The 17,754-nt window shown below is 35.1% G+C and overlaps 1 protein-coding gene and 1 long non-coding RNA gene across 9 annotated transcripts in view; one reads left to right on the top strand and one right to left on the bottom strand.

Moving 5' to 3' along the window:
• LOC306659126 overlaps positions 1-8,159 on the top strand; it is a 56,670-nt gene extending 48,511 nt beyond the window's left edge. Inside the window, exons 2-3 of the long non-coding RNA XR_013763220.1 lie at positions 5,250-5,352; positions 7,972-8,159. This is a non-coding gene — a long non-coding RNA (uncharacterized lncRNA). The remainder of the gene's footprint in view (positions 1-5,249; positions 5,353-7,971) is intronic.
• PCDH9 (protocadherin 9) overlaps positions 1-17,754 on the bottom strand; it is an 864,633-nt gene that overhangs the window by 683,830 nt on the left and 163,049 nt on the right. The gene's annotated exons all lie outside the window — the stretch shown is intronic.

Below are 17,754 nucleotides of genomic sequence, written 5' to 3'. Positions count from 1 at the left end.
ACCTTGGCTTTGCTATGTTTCAATGTGTCATGAAAGAAAGGGTCTACAATTTTTCCCCACTTAGTTTTTCACTAGGAACAATATATTAAGGGTATATATTTATTTCAGGAGGTCTGAATGAGTCATTTGAACTACAAATATAAAATTGAAATAGCAGTAGTCTGTGATCAGAGAGGAAGTATATACCAAAAAAAAAAAAAAAAAAAAAAAACCCAAAACCCTATACTATAATATAACTTTAACAAAGAAAACACATAAGAAACCCATCATATCCTAATGAGGAGAGAATATGATCTTTTAGTCATTTGACAGTTGGTAAAAACCCAAACAACAGAGAAATCAAAGAAGACTAACAGGAGTTGTTCAGTTTAGTACAACTTTACAGATCTTATTGAGCATCTAATATTTCAATAAGATATAGTTTTTGCTACCCAGGAGAATTAGAGTTATGAACAGACAATTTCAGAATAATCTAATAAATATTCTGGTAGGACATTTCAAATACAACAGTGCATGTAAAGAACTTATCATCTTGACTATATCATAACCACAAAATACTAGGACTCTAATATGTATGGAACACAGTAAGTGTGTGCCAATAGGCAGTGGAAGAGAGGCAATATGCAGAGGCTAGTGATGTCCCTCAGTTACAAAACCATCTAGAATTCCTATTTCTTGACACCACTATAATGCCTTCCCCAGAAGGTCATGGTGCCCACGAACGAGCTCCCCTGAGAGGAAATTCTGGAGTTGCATAGCAAGTAGCACCTGCTGAAGGGCACTTGCCATCCCCATTCTCTCCCTCCTTGAGCCCCACCCAAGTAAAAAGAAAGCACTGTCCAAATACTTAAGTTGTGCATTTCTAATTATAACTTTAACCAGAATGACATCTGCAATAGAAAAGAGTGGCATTTTCTTTTTGATTTCTTATATATAAATAAATCACACAACACTTTAAAGGTTAAGTTATGCAAACTATATAGTTATGTACAAAGGACTCTCCCTCCTTCTGTTCATTGGAAATTGACATCCAGAAGATCTCTATGAGTGCCGTTTCTTTCCCGACCCGGCTGCCTATCAATTTGTGTTCACAATTTCACCGTGAAACATTCTTGATACAGCTTCATAGATAAATTCAAGGAGGAGTGAGCGCAATGCCTTTTAGTAAAATTAAATATATTAGTGAGACTGTACATTACCATTCCAAGTAAAACAGGGTCTAACAGCATGCCATCAAACTCTTGAGCTTTAATATATGCCTACTTATACCAAAAGCCAACTCTCTTGATTTTAAAAATATCTTACATAGTGAAATGGGAATGCTAATGCCAAGTTGGAAGGTTAATTTAAGGATATACATGGATTAATACTTTAAGATTATTCATCTAAAACACTGTAGGGTATGTTACCAGTTTCTGTACTAACAAAATACAGTGTAATTTATGAAGCAGATTTCTTTGAAAATCAATTTAAAGGGATTAATTGAGAAAAGGCTATTTCTGATATTGTGCTTCTTCTCAGTAATAGAAAAATAACTTTCATACCGTTTCTGTCATTACATGTGTTGCCCACTGCCTTATCACTGATCATCGAGCTTAAAAACCTATGATTCCAAACACAAGACTGGTGAAATTGATGGATCCTTTAAAGAGATCTTGACAAGTAATTTATTTCAAAAGAATTCAAACACTTGCTCATCTTATAGCCTAACATGAGAGCTCCTCATTCATATCCTAGTGGCTGAAAATGGCATGGAAACCAGTGTTTAAAAGCTTGGCTGGGTGCATTCCCCCCCCCCCCCCATAAATCCATCCATCTCTCAAGAGGTTCACAAACACTGCATTTTTCCAGGAAGGCACAGTAAATTTTATATATGTGTCCTAAGTGGCTTTGAAGAAAAGCCCTTGTCCATATGCTCAGAGCCTAAAGTGACACTGTCAGTAGGGAAAGAGAATAAGGCCATGCTGCTAAAAGCATAGCATGCTGCCTGTCCCTTCTGTTTGTTCTTCGTGTGGCTGTGCAGTGACTCAGGGCATTTACTCCCACACAGATGTATATTCTCATCCTTGGAGGAAGGAGGCCAAGAGAAAGAAATCAGACTGTATAGGAAAACAAAAATAACAGGAAAGGGGGAGGGGTGGGCAGAATAAATATGACTGAGGGGAGTTCTTCTGGATCTGCTAACTGTGAAGCTCTTTGGCTTGAATCAAAAGCTCAGTAAATCCTGTTCTTCTCCCACTATGTCAGGGGCAGTATACAGCAGGCCTTCTGCCTTATTCACAGATATTTCCTGACCAGTGACTCATACAGATTTGCATACAGTAGTTGCTCATGTCCCATCTCTGGAACTGAATCTTTGGCCATGTACCTCTGTTATGCCGGCAGACAAACACAGGGCCTGTAACAGCTTCAGGTGAAGGCATAGGAGCTGAATGACATTGCCATTCTAAAATACTGCAGGGTTTATGATGCTGACATGCCTTGTAGACCAAAAATTTTAGTCACCCTGAAAAAGCAAATTACTTTTTGTACTCAGATAATTGTATTGTACTCAGATATTTCTAATAGTCTGAAATTAAAAATAATCTACTATGTTTAACTTTTAGCCTTCCTTAATCAGTCCTTCATACTTTAATGGAAAGTGGCTTGTGTTAATTCTCTGCTCTCTCCATGCTTATTAAAACATGTGCATAAATGAAAGAACAATAATATTTGAACAACATAGACCTAATTAGTTCATGGGTCCAGTGCATTGCTTTAAAGTGAATCTTAAACGTATATTTTTGCAGTCCCAACAAACTGTTTTATAGGCTTCTATTAAGGAATGATGCTGCTAAGAGTAGGAATGTGAAAATTGTAGAAAATTAACAAATCAGCTACTATTCTGTGTTTCATACTTGGACAGCTGTAATTATAGGGATAAGACGTATTCCGAGCATTATGGAAAAGCAATCAGCTACTTCCTCTTTGCAACGAACAGTTTTCTCAAGGGGCAGATTATTATAGTTGGTGGAGTGTAAGCCCAGGAGGCATATGTACATATATCAAGAACCTATTAACACCTTTTGTAGGAATCTGTGGTGCCTAAGGATGACTGTAAAGGAGCCCGTGTGCTTGTAAACAAGGCACCGAGCACTTACTGATAGCTCACTGAGTAGTCCAATCATTTCTTCAGGGTTAACTTTTCAAACCAAGGAGGTATTTACTGAGCTAGTCTAACAAATAACTGCTAATTTAGGAAATTCTTGTACATTAGCAATTTAAGAAACTTAAGCTGAGTCCATAGGAAAATGATATGTTCAGGAAAGACACAAAATGTACAAACATAAATACATTTTTTCCTACTACATTCTGAAGAACTACATGCAGTTAAAAAAGTCTACAGATAGACAACAAGACAAGATATCCAACAGTTAGTGTTTGTTCTGCTTCTTGCCTTCAGAGAACAATGACTTTGGAATGAACAATAGTAAATTCAGAGGGAATCACAGAGAATGAAAATGTTATCTAGTTGACCTTAAATGTTTGTCACAGATTTCCTGCAGTTTCTTCTGAATCCCAAGCTGATACCATGTAGAATGCACAGTATGGCACAAAATAATGAAATACCTTGTTTTTAAAAATGAAAACATGTCATTTTCTTCACTAGAGAATTGCTCTTCACAGGTAGATTTCCCATCCTAATTTTGATTGCAAAAGATACCCCACGATCTGATAGCATTTATTCTAAAATGTTCCTTAAGTATACCTAAGCAATTCATTGTTTTTCCTGTCTAATGTGTTTGGACTCTCCACATAGTCCTGAGTAGACAGAGGAAAAAAATTAATTTTACCAGAATGAAAATTGCTGACCCCACCCACTCAATTTCTACTATATTGGTGCATTAGATTATATTTGCAAATATTCTAATTTTTAAAAAATGACTCTATTTCAGTGTGGTCTCACTGGGTATTTAAAAGAAGCACTAATAATTATGTTCTTGGCAAGCTAATGAAAATTAAACTTAAGCAAGAATGAAAAAAATGAGAGAACAGAATGCAGTTTATAGTAAAGTTATCACAAGCTTACTCATCTATGAGCAGTAGGCAGTTACATATTGTTATTGTACAAAGCACTTCTAAAATATGCTGTCATTTGGCTCGAACTTAATGGAAGCATGGGATGGTTTACTTTAATGATTGAAACAGTGACTCTGTCTAGCATAAGATACAAAACTAATGAAACTGGCAAGTTGTCTTCTTTAAGCCAGCAAATTCTCTGCTCTAAAAATCATGTCTGTCTACAAGCAGGAGGGTATGTCTCACAGCAGATCTCCTAGAGCATTTACATTCCTCAGATTTCCATATTTCATATTACTTCTTTTCCCCTAGATACAAAACAACAAGTATTGATTCAATATCACCCTGCTGTCTATTTTAATTGAAATCTTCCACATATACAAACTTGTTGAGAGTTCATAATAAAAATACAACTAAAAGCTCAACAAGCAATAGGTATAGATCTTTGGGGGATTAGAAATCTTATTCTTTCACTTGGCTTTTGAATTGTATTAATGGCCACAAATGAAGATGCAGTAGCACCATAAGTCAGGCTCTGCTTAAAGAATGTTTAGAGATTTCTGAAATATATTCTGCTCCAAAATATTTCTTCAGCATGGGAATGCCTACTATTATAGCATTTGGGAGAAGCTATCTTATCTCCAGAAAATGCTTACAAAATGCAAATATGTTATTATAGGGGGTGAAAACATTAAGTTTGTGCAGGATTTGGGGGTTATTTGTCCCCCAAGTACCCATATGTTGAAAGGGAGGTTCCCAGTGTGGCATGTCAAGAGGTGTTGAGGTCTTCATGAGGAAGGGTGTGGTGGGAGCTCATTAGCAGTTTGGGGGTGCTTCCTTCATAAGGGAGTAGAGTAGTTCCCTGCTTAGTTCTTGTGACAGTTTTGTAATAAAGAAGCAAAATTGGCCAGGCAAGGTGGCACAGCCTGTAGTCCCAGAGGCTCAGGAGGCTGAGGCAGGAAGATCTCAAGTTCAAAGCCAGCCTCAGCAACTTAGTGAGGCCCTGACTAAACAAGACCCTGTCTCAAAATAAAAAATAAAAAGGGCTAGGAATGTGTCTCCTTGGTTAAGTGCCCCTGAGTTCAATCCCAGGAGCCAAAAAAAAAAAAAGCAAAACTGATGTCTCCCTGCTCTCTTTATCCCTGTTTCCCATGTGATCTTTACATCTCACATGGTCTCTTATATTACAGTACCATCTTCCATGATGTGGCTGGCATAGCCACAAGGAACCTCTTCAGAGGCCACATCAATGGGACTACACAATCTTGGACTTTCAGCATCCAAAATTGTAAGGTAAATAAACTTTTTACTTCATAAGATATCCTACTTAGCTATTTTGTTGTAGAAATGGAAAATGGACTAAGACAAAATTGGTACCAAAGAAGGGGATAGTTGCGCTAACTGTATCTAAAAATGTGGAAGTATCTTTGCAACTGGATAATGGGAAGAGGTTAGAAGAGTAAGGAGGTGCAAGTTATAGAAAACCTAGAATACTTAAAGCAGGATTCTACAAATGATTCTTATTTTAGTCTGCTTTTTTGCTGCTGTAACTAAAGGATCCGGCAATTATAGAGGAGAAAAGGTTTATTTAAGGGCTCACGTTTTCAGAGGTGTTGGCCCATAGAAGGACAGTTCCATTCCTTGGGTCTCGAAGTAAGGTGGAACATCATGGCAGAAAAGTGTGGCGGAGGGAAGCATCTTACATCATGGTGGTCAGGAAGCAGCAAGAGAGATGCTCCACTCACCAGATACAAATATATATGACCAAGTTACACCACAATTCCCACCTCCTCCAGCCACACTCTGACACTTCAGCTGCAGTTAATTCCATCAGGGAATTAATTCACTGATTAGGTTAAGGCTGTAACCCAATCATTTCTCCTCTAAATGTTCTTTCTTTGTCTTACACATGAGCTTTTGCGGGATACCTCACATCCAAATTATAACAATCCTGGTGAGGGCTCAGGAAATGAGAAGACAAAGGAACTATTCTTCATATAAGTAAGAATTCTTTAGACACTGAAGTAAAGGTCATCCTTTTAATACCACTGTAAAGAAACTAGATATATTATGCTCATACCCTAGGACTTTGTGGAAGCACAAATGTAAGAATGAAGAACTAGCTAATTTGGTAGAAGAAAATTATTTTCTTTATAAAGAACCCAGCCTCAGGTATTTTGTTATAGTAATGGAGAATAAACAAGACAGCTAGGATAGTGAGCATTTAATAGGATAGTGAGCATTGACTCACTGTCCTTTTGTCACCATCTTTTGTGAAGATGGTCTCCATGATCTGTGTAAGAATAATCCTTTAGAAAATTAAGAAAAGAAAATTAAGGAAGCTTTTTACAACATTGGCAGGCAAAAAAAAAAAAAAAAAAAAAAAAAAAATCCTGCCTTTCAATTTCTCTCTCTCTCTCTTCATATACATTAAACTATTATATTATTTGCTAAATCATATATTTTATAGGCAGGATGAATATACTACAAAAATGATAAATTGGGAAGTCGAAAATATGGGGACTGGGGAATGTTCAGATGTAATAACTAGCATTCATTCTGTTTTTTAAGTGTTCCATAAAGTGTTAGATATCATATGATATTATTACAATTTATACATCCCTGAGAGAATGATATTATTTTCCATATTTTATAGGTGAAAGTAGTAAAACTCAGAGAAATCAAATGACATAAAGTCACTTAACTACAAGAAATATTGTTAAAATTCGGCACTTGCATTTCTGACTCAAAATTTGACTTTCCAAATAATTATTTGGTGTTGCATAGTGAGAAGCGTCAATGAACAAGAATGACATAGGTAAGCAAATGGGGAGCGAGTAGACACTGCTGGGAGCCCAGTAGTGGGGTTAGGGGTCCATTCTGAGAGAATGACATCAAGGTGAGAGTACAAGTTAACCTTTTTAAAACAGGTTAGGGAAAGGTAAGGGAAGATGATTTCTGGCAGGAGAAATGCATGTCCTTAGGCTAAGAGAGAAATGAGAGGTTAATGGGCTCTAAGAACTTAGAGAAGTGAGGTTTGCAGGGGTCAGCTCTCAGATCACCTTATAAGTCTGGTTAAGGATTTGGAAGGTTATCTGAAGGATAGCTGAAAATGGAAAGTTTTGCACAGAAAGATCATATTTGAATTACAAAAGATCACCCTAGCAGCAGCTTGAAAAACAAATTGTGGGTTGTATTACAGTACATAGGAGAGGATCAGGTAAGAGAGACGTGCAGACATTCAGACAAAAGACAAGTAGAAATTGTATGTGGGGGGGGGTGAATGTGGAACAAGAGGAAATGAGATATTCACATAAATTTATATAAAAGTGTTTAAATTCACAATGTATATATTAGGAAGAAAGAACCAAGCTTTGTGACTTGTTTTGTGGTGAGAGTAAAGGGTGGGAAATCAGAGGTTAATTCAAGGTTTCTAGTTTCAGAAGGTAGCTATGCTTTCCACTAAGACAACAGGACAGGCAGAGCACAGGATTGTCCTGTTTTAGACAGGATGAATTTGATGTGCTGCAGATGCCCATATGGTGCTCTCCATATGGATATGGCAAGTAAGCAGTTCTCTCAGAGCTTTGAAAGGAGTTGTGGTGTAGAGATGCAACCCACAATCTGAAAAAGGATGCTGAGGTCATGTGCCATGAAGTGTCTTGTGCTAGAGAAGCCAGTGGGAGCAGAAGAGAGCCCAAGCCTGGACAAATAAAGATTGTCTCAGAAGAACTGATATTAGTTGCCATTTTTAAGTGACAGAAAATGGGAATTTTCAGTTTCTATCTCAGTTGCCCAACTCATTTTATAAAATATGGAAATAGGAACTTGTGGCAGTGTTTTGTCCAAATATATGTGCCAAGTCAGTGGCCATACATATGTCTAGAACTTCACTTTTGCTCTGTCCTCCAGGAACCTCAGATTGGAAGGGAGTAGCAGAAGGATGGAAAGCCACAAATAGCACAGAAAAAAACAAACGTAAGGACAAGAAGCAGCAGAGTGCTTTGGAATACAGGGAACGCAGTGTGACACTCTGAAGAGGAAAACTTCAGTTAACAGCCTTAAAAACATGTAAAGGGTATTAGAAGGGAGGCAGAGACTAAAATACACATAAAAGGCATTATAATTCTCTCTAATGTTTAAGAGAGAGAAGCAGATGGAGAGAATCTCCATAAGCTACCTCAAAAAATAAAAATAGTGACTTTGTGCTGAATTTGTCTCCTTCCATCTTTTCACACCAAAACAATGCAAAACATGTTTGTAACTCACTGCAAGGGTGATATATATAATGCGTGATTTGCCTTCTAAGCTAAGTTGCACTTACATTAGAACTCTTGATGACACAGATGATATACTTTAAGATTATTATTCCAGAATTTATCAAGGTCCATGTTTAAAGCAAAGTTCATGATTTACCTGGATAACAGTACCGACTCCATCTACCATTTAATCACATTTATATATGCCAGGTACTCTTCTAAACAGTGAACAGATATTAACTCATTGAATCCTCATAAACAACCTTATGAGCTAGATATGATTGTCATCCTTCATTAGAAAGAATACAATAAGAAGAAACCCCTAAGTTCCAAGAAGCTCCAAAATCATGAGTCTTAAATAGGCATCAGTGTTGGAAAACAATATTGCTGATTTCTGCTCCCCATCTCCCTTACATGCCCCTTGGGGAGAACACCCACCCAACCAATTGTAGCAGAAAGGTTGGGAAAATAAAAAATAGATTGGGGGAAAAAGAAAAATAGAGAAGAGTAAAACATTGAAGTTGAAACACTTTTTTTCTGAACATGTACTTGAATGAATTTTCAAAATTTCAAGGTATCAGTAATAGTTCACATTAGTTGAAAATGCCAACTTGAATATTGACTAAGCCTTTCAAAATATATTATTTTGAAATTGTATTATTTCTGTTTTCATATATTGTAATTTGAAAATGAGAACAAATTCTGTTGTACACATGAACACACAGAGAGAGGGGGACAAATATCTTTTCACATCTTATCTTGGAGTATATGAGCTTTTTTAAACAGTGTTTCAAAAACTTGATTTATTACTGTAGATTATGCTGCATGTCCTGTTTTTCTCTGAAAATTATTCATTTAAAGACATAACTAGCAGCTCAGAAATTAGACAATTTAGTATTGGTAAAGTTTCAAAGTTGTTTTAGCTTTTTTTCCTAATGCACATATAATAGATATATACAAATTTTTGACAGTTATTATATTACCATTCAACACCTCAGAAAAGAACAGAAGGAAAACATTGCAATTTTTTAATGCTAAGAAACTTGCTATAACCAAAGGAGTATGAAAAGTTAAAAATACAAATAATGGGACCAAATTAATCCTGAGAAAAGTCACAGTCCCTCATCAGGAACATTTATAAAATGTCTCTGGATTTGTCATATTACCCAGTACTCTAATTTGTATTCAGTAGATGAGAATAGATTATAGATAGATAGATAGGAACATAGAGAGAGACATACATACATACATACATATATACATACACACATACATATATATGTTTTGTGGATAGAAAAGCGAGACTATGTTGGGTTTGGCAACGATACAATAAGCATATCTCTGTTTAGTGAAAACATTGGAGAATGTTACTATTCTAAAAATAACTTGAGGGGATGAATTCTTGCAGAAAGTTCTGCTATAGTTCTCACTATTGAATTGATCTTTATAAAATTCAATTTCCTTTTGGTGTATTATATTTAATTATTTCTACTTACAGTCACAGCTATAGATTGGATCTGAAATTCTCACCAAAGGCTTGTGTGTTAAAGGTTTAGTCCCCAGTTTGGTGCTAATGAGAATGGTGGAAGCTTTAAAGGTGGAATCTAGAGGGAAATCTGAAGTCTTTAGGGGTATGTCCTCAAAGGGAATTGGGGGACATGCTGCCTTAATGGGCTGCCTCACCACAGGTCAAAAAGAATTGAGGTCAACCAAACATGGACTGAAGCCTCCAAAATTGTTAACCAAAATAAACCTTTTCTCTTTTTAAGTTGATTATCTCAGTTATTTTGTTAAGTTAACGCAAAGTGGACTAATGCAGTAATGGAACTATTTTGATTCAACCTGTTTTCTTCCCTTTGAGAAATAGTATACAAAAAAATTCTAAATGCTAAACAAAAAAATTATTTTTGTTTGCTCTGAGGTTTTTGATATTGCTATCATACCTGTCAAAATATTAAATATGAGAGTAACAGTTGCTTTGGGACTCACTGGCCAACATGAACTCTGAGTAGTTACAATTTATAACTATCAAGCTGTTCTGAAAATTCTGGTACATTTGTTATGATTTTAAGTTTATGTGTACCTAAACAGGTAACATGGACACAATTGGTAATTATCCAGTCCACATTCACTGGGCATTTTTAAGTGTTCCATGTTCCTCCTGGATATTTTCAATAAGATTCAAATAGAATTATGTATCTTACACCTTCCTGGAATGGTAAAGTCATATTTTAAGAAAAATATAGTGTTTAAATACAAATTGTGCAATATTAAAAAAACAATGGAAATAGAAACATAATACTTTAAGACACAACATGTAAACATGAACAGATTTACTAGGGTGAAATCTGCCAAACCAAGTGCTATTTTCAAATGAGAAGTTGTAGGTATTTATATACTTTATATGTTAATTCTTATAAGGTAGCTAATGTGCTGAATGACATAATAATTGCAAATTAATTATTTAAGAGAAAAATGCTTATTTGTTTAGAATAAGAGATAACACACACAAAAATCAATGTAAACCCAACTAACAAAAATATGATTATTTCTGGATCTGATCAGTATATTTATTCTATTTAACTAGGTTACCATATAGTATATATGTATGTATCTTTATTTTTGTGTTTCTGTGTTTATTTGATTTCCTGCTTCCAATTAATACAGAATACATTAATTATATCAACCAAAAGAGTGGAAGGAGCTTCAATATCACAGATGATCAATAAACTTTCTTGATAAAAGTGTGTCTCTGGGTAATCATTTAAGTAAGATCGCTATATTCTTTAGAGATTCTTGTTCTTTGTTGATTATAAACCTGTTCTGGAGTCACAATGCTTGGGTTCAAACCATGGTTCTAAAATTGTGGGTAAACCTTCTTTAATTTACCTTTCTGTCCATTTTCTCCTATCTTAAGTGAGGATAAAAATAGCACCTTAGGATGTCCAGAGTTACCTCTTCTATTAATAGAGTTCGTGAAATGCTAGCTAGAGCAATCAGGCAAGAGAAGGAAATTAAAGGAATACAAAGAGAAAAAGAAAAATGTCAAAGTCTCTGTTGATAACATGATCCCATAATCAGACCCTAAAATCTCTACCCCAAAATACTTATAGGGTTGATACATTCAGCAAAGTAGTAGGATACAAAAATCAACATACAAAAATCCATAGCTTTCTAATACTACAGTAATGAATCTGCTGTGAAAGAAATCAGGAAAATAATTCTATTCACAATAACCTCACAAAACAAAATCCGAACCAAAATAAAAAAGCTTGGGAATGAATCTAACTAAGACAATGAAAGACCTCTACAATGAGAATTATAGAACACTGAAGAAACAAACTGAGGAAGACTCTAGAAGATGGAAAGATCCCCCATAATCTTGGATAGAAAGAATGAATATTGTCAAAATGGTCATATTACAAAAAATGATTTACAGATTCAATTAAATTTCTGTTAAGATACCAATCACATTCTTACAGAACTATAAGAGAAACAGTACTAAAATTCATATGGAAGAATAAAAGACCCAGAATAGCCAAAGCAATGCTGAACAATAAGAGTGATGTGGGAAGCATCATAATATCTGATCTCAAATGATAGCACAGAGCTATAGAAACAAAAACAGCATAGCATGGCATAAAAAACAGACAGGAAGACCAATGGAATAGATTAGAAGACACAGAGACAAATCCACATAGATACAGTCATTCAATCTTTGACAAAACTACCAAAAACGAATGTTGGAGTAAAGACAACATTTCTTTAAAATTGTGCTGTGAAAACTGGCTATCCATATGTAGACGAATGAAACTGGACCCTTATCTCTCAACCTGCACAAAAAACAACTCAAAGTAGATTGAATACCTAGAAATTAGTCTAGAAGCACTGCAAAACTAGAAGAAAACAAGGAAAACATTCCAACATATAGGTGCATGCATTGACTCACTTAAGAAGACCCCTAAAGTTCAAGAAATAAAAACAAGAATCAATAAATGGAATGGATGCAAACTAGAAGTGTTTTGCACAAAAAGCAATGAAGAGTGTAAAGAGAGAGCATACAGAGTGGGAGAAAATCTTAGCCAGCTACTCCTTGACAGAGGATCAATATTCAGAACATTCAAAGAACTAAACAAACAAACAAAAAACAAAAAAGCCCACCAAATAAACAAATAACCCAATAAATAAATGGGCAGGAGAACTAAACAGACATTTCTCCAAAGAAGAAATACGAATTGTCAACAAATACGTGAAAATATGTTCAACATCCTAGCAATTAGAGTTTGATGCAAATCAAACTATACTGAGATTTCATCTCACTCCAGTTATAATGACAATCATCAAAAATTCAAATAATAATAAATGCTGGTGGGGATATGAAGGGGAAGTATACTTATGCATTGTTGATGAGATTGCAAATTAGTACAACTACTCTAGAAAACAGTATGGAAATTCTCATAGAAATGGAACCACCATATGACCCAGCTATCCCATTCCTTGATATTTATCCAAAAGAACTAGGATCAGCATGCTACAGTGATACATGCATACCAATATTTATAGAAGTACAATTCATAATATTCAACTTATTTCAGATAAATATCACAGAAATTCTGCAAGGTTTTATTATTACATTCTCTGTACATATAAAGAAATTGAGAATCAGCAAAGTCAACTATCTTGCACAATGTCTAGCAAGAATATCATTTGAAACACCTATGATTTCGGGATTGCAGTTATTTTGAACATGCATGTGTTATATAGTATGTCTAGATTTGTTATTTTTCTTCATTTATAAAATGAACAATACAAACAACATTGACTTGTATCATGAAACAGCACTATCAGCACAAATTATCCATATTAGTAGTTGCTCATGCAAATTTCCTTTCTACTTTCACCACAGTTGGACACTTATTTGGCATCACCAATTGCTTCCTAAAAGAACAAGTTTTGCTCTCTTATTAAACACACAACATTACTAACACATTGCCTCCCAAATTCCATATACACAGTGATAATTTCAATCTTCTAGGACTAGAATCTCAGTATCTCGGAGCGGAAAACACATTAAACAAAATATTTTGTATAGATGATGCATTTCAAAGTGTTAGCCTTTAGGCTGAATATGTTTGTTCTGCAGATAAACAACAAGAACAACAAAAGAAACTGTACCAATACTTTAAAATGAATGATTTCAAATAAAAATGTAGAGTTATTTTGCCTTCTCTTGAAAAGTTATATTTTAGGCAATGTGCTGCCTTATCACTGCATGACAATAATGAGCAAATGTATAGCAGCAGCTACAGGATTCCCTTTTATATTTGGCCGGTGTCTTTTGAGTAATTATAGATGGATCTCATATGTCCACTTCTCTTCTCCATATTACTTGACTGTAAATTTTATCCACAAACTTTGTAGAAACCTTGAGTCTTTATTAGTATTGGGACCAGGTCTGGTACAGTGTTTGTAAAGTAGTTAACTGCTCACACTGTATTTATTGAATGAGTGAATAAGTAAATGACAGAGATCCAAAGGGAGATTTTTTTTTATTTATTTATTAACGTATTTTTTTAGATTCAAACTTTTTATCCATTGGCAACTGATATAGGAAAATAACTCAGAGAGAAAATTTCCAACATGACAACTCTTGGAAATAACTAAAGTGTTCAACCTATGGGTCATAGATCATCATCAGCACCATAGTTGGCCATTCAAGAACTGAAATGTATTTAAACAAAACCTACTAACTAGGTGTTTCCTAGATTTGTGGAATTTTCATGCAATCCTAGCATTAAATTGGACTTACTCTTTGATACCCTTTTGATAACCTTTTGCAAATTATGTATTAGGAAAAGCAGACAAATAAAACAAGCTGACATTAATTTGTAGAAAGAAGTGGGGGCTGAGACATTGGCTAGTATCTGATGTAAGACTGAATTCACAAAGAATGAAGTCTAAAAACTGTTCCTAAAAATAACTACCAATTTGTTCTCAAACTGTTAAATGAATCAGGAATTTTGGTTTTTTTCTTCCTCTAAAGATAGTGAAGAGTGTTGGCATTTATATTAATTCCAAGGATGAATAGTACAACTGCCAAAAATATATATAGAATCACTATTACCTAATATCAATAAAATGTAGTGTTCTTTCTTTCCTTTCTTGTCTTTCCTACAATTTTATGTTGTTTTCTCACTTTGAGTGCTATTCTCTGAAACTCTATAATTACAGATGTCAAATAGAAATAAAAAAATTGAATATTTCTTGCATATTCTCTCTCTCTCTTCATATATATCACATATATATATATCATACATATCCAATTTAAATAGCAACCTGCTGAAACAAAAGATTTTAAATTTACAATGAAACATTATATCTAAATCTTTATGTTTTATATGATCTGGCATTTTCTTCTTTTATTAAAAGATTTTAAAAGACTATTTGCTATGTTACTGGAAAATGAATTTTTATGACTTCAGGAATTTTATTTCTCAGTATGTAAATCCAGCTCATACATTCAGTATGCACATAGACCTGTGTGTCTGTGTGTATATATACACACACTCACAAATGAACTGTACATGATCCAGGAAAAGTTCTAGGCATTTAAACAGATCCACAAAATCAGTATCTTAGCTTCTCAGCAGGATATGATTGAACACTCCTTATCTTACTATACTGACCTTATGTTCTCTTGTGCCAAGTGTGCAAGTCCCAGCTGTGAATTTAAACCCAATCTCATTTTAAGTTTCCATTGTACTCAGCATGATCCTCATTTTTCACTGCATTGCCCTCGTCAGGGCCATGGTCCAGTTTAGGACACTGCCACCGATAAACCAGGAGCTGTAATTGAACTTATAACTACACATACTTTTCCTCCCACTATAGAAGTATCACTATAAATGAGGGCAACATACTTTTATGCTTTGAAGAACATAGGTAATCTAAAATGGCAATAACAGCATGCCTATGATCAATGTTAAATAGAAACTCTGTATAACTGGCTAACCTCTGACCCTCAAATGGTAACAAATAATTGTATTAATAGCTTTCTGTACCTTAGTACACTTTTGAAAAGGGCTTTCAGCTGGAGATAAAGGCATCTTTGGGCACAGAAAAGCCTATATTCTGGAACTAACCAAATACAGCTAACCTGAAAATAGATGACAGCTTTCCGATAATTGTAAACACATAAAATCTCCCTTTTTTAAGGTGTAGTTTATATGTTTTAAAGGGGTCTTTCAACATTTCTGGAGTAAAATGTGTTAAAGGGGCATTTTACAAGATAACTACAGCATCAATGAAATTCCATCTGCAACTAACTCTGTGCGGATTTCTTCTTCCCCTCATTCCCCAGCAAGTCCGAGTTCTCATGGGGTAACTCAAGCACCCTGAACCACAAATTCACACTTAATTCTACCCTCTTCTTCTTGTTCTTTTCCCCTTTACCTAAAACAGTAAGTACAATTGCACCATCATGCACATATCGGGCATTCTAGAAACTCTGTTATTCACTTATACAATTGATATCAACTGCTTAGTGTGTGCTGATCTTATTCTAGGTGTCCCATTTTAATGGAGAGATCAGAAAAAAATGGAAAAGTTACATTTACTGTCAATTAATTATAGTGTTAGAAATACAAATACTACAGGGTATCGAATGCAACATGTTGTAGAGGGTGATTGTTGATGAATCCCTCAAGGAAGGCCTCTGACATTTAAACAGAGACCTGAACTCTACAGGAAAGAGTGTAACCATGTAGTTACCTTGAAAAGAAGATCTGGACCCAAGAGGGTCTAAATGTCCTTTCAAGACACAAATGGTTATACCAAATACTTGCCTAATCAAACAGAATAGCACTAGAAACTTAACAGAGGAAAATACTTTGAATGAAAAAGGATGGTTTCATTTCTATTGCTGCACTGATTTCCTAGTGAATAGTTTTTTTTTTCAATTCTGCAGAATAACTGTTGAAGCTATAAGCTTTTCAGAGGATTTTACTACCTCAAGAGCATTCATAAAACGAACATTTTTTTCTATATGGATGTCCTTTGGTTGTTTTATTTGCTTTTGTTTTTGCTTTGCTTTCTTTAGTTTTCTGCTGGGATGACAGCCCACTCCATTCACTATGTCCTCAAAAAGTCTGATGAACACTGTGTAAAGAGGAGAGATTCCGTCTACTGAGTGTGAGCTGGGTAGGAGGGAGTTTGGCTCTGAAGTCAGAGACTTGGTTATGAATTCCAGGAGTGCCACTCATTATCTCTATGACTTAGGCAGTTGCTCACATCACTGGACCTTCTCTGTTGTAAGTCATGAGGAGAGCAAACTCTCCACATGTTGCTGAAAGACTTCCTGAGGCCAGTCATGCAAAGTGTCTGAGCCCCACTTTGCTCTCCACAGGACAAAGGCTGTCATACACGATGTGATGCTTAGGTCCTGTGCTTTGTTCCCTGCGATTTTTTACAGTAGCCCTGCACTCTATGAATTATCACTTTTATTTTACCCAGGAGGAAATGGAAGTCCTGGAAAGTGAGATAATTTCCCTACACTCCCGCATATTAGAAATGGAGAGCTGAACTTCAAATCTAGTTACTTCGTACCCACCCACACTTGGGTTTTTTGTTTGTTTCTGGTTTTGTTTCCTTTTGTTTTCCCTCTGTCATGACACTTCAGAAATAAATATTTTTGATTACTTTTTTCTCACCTGGTTGTTATAGCTGATCATGCTCAGACCTGGATATTGTTTTGAAATGACTGTTTTATTAATCCCTTCATTTTCACCCACACTGCCAGTACCATGCATCTGACAATAATCACAATGTAACAGAAATATAAGATAATTCAGATACTCCTTTTAGCTTCTATTTCCTCCTCTCTTCCTAAGTTAGTACACATAAACCACTCTGAAAGCCACACTCACAGACTAAAAACCAAATAGAACATCAAAAGTAATATAGAATTATTCCATCTTCTCCTCAATCACTACCCAGTTGATGTGTATTGGAATATCCCTCCACAATTCCTTACGGATCTGCATACAATCATGTGCCACATAACAATGTTTTGATCAATGATGGATTGCATACAAGACAAAGGTTCCATAAAACTACAATGAAGTTGAAGAATTCCTATTGCCTAATGACATCACAACCAACCTTATAAAGTATGACAGTGCATTATTTACGTGTTTATAATGATGCTGATGTAAACAAACCTACTGCTCTGCCAGTTGTAAAAACATGGCACATACAATTATGTACAGTATGTAAAGCCTAATAAAAATATGAAGACTATGTCCCTGTTTTATGTAGTTATAAACCACTATGTAGTTATAAAGACTATGTCCCTGGTTTATGTAGTTACGTAGTTATGTAGTTATACTATAATTTTCATTGTTATTTTAGATGATACCCATTCTAATTAAAAAAAAAA

Source organism: Sciurus vulgaris, assembly GCF_902686455.1.
Source record: "Sciurus vulgaris genome assembly, chromosome: 4".
NCBI lineage: Eukaryota > Metazoa > Chordata > Mammalia > Rodentia > Sciuridae > Sciurus > Sciurus vulgaris.
This window is presented reverse-complemented; position numbering and strand designations above follow the sequence as displayed.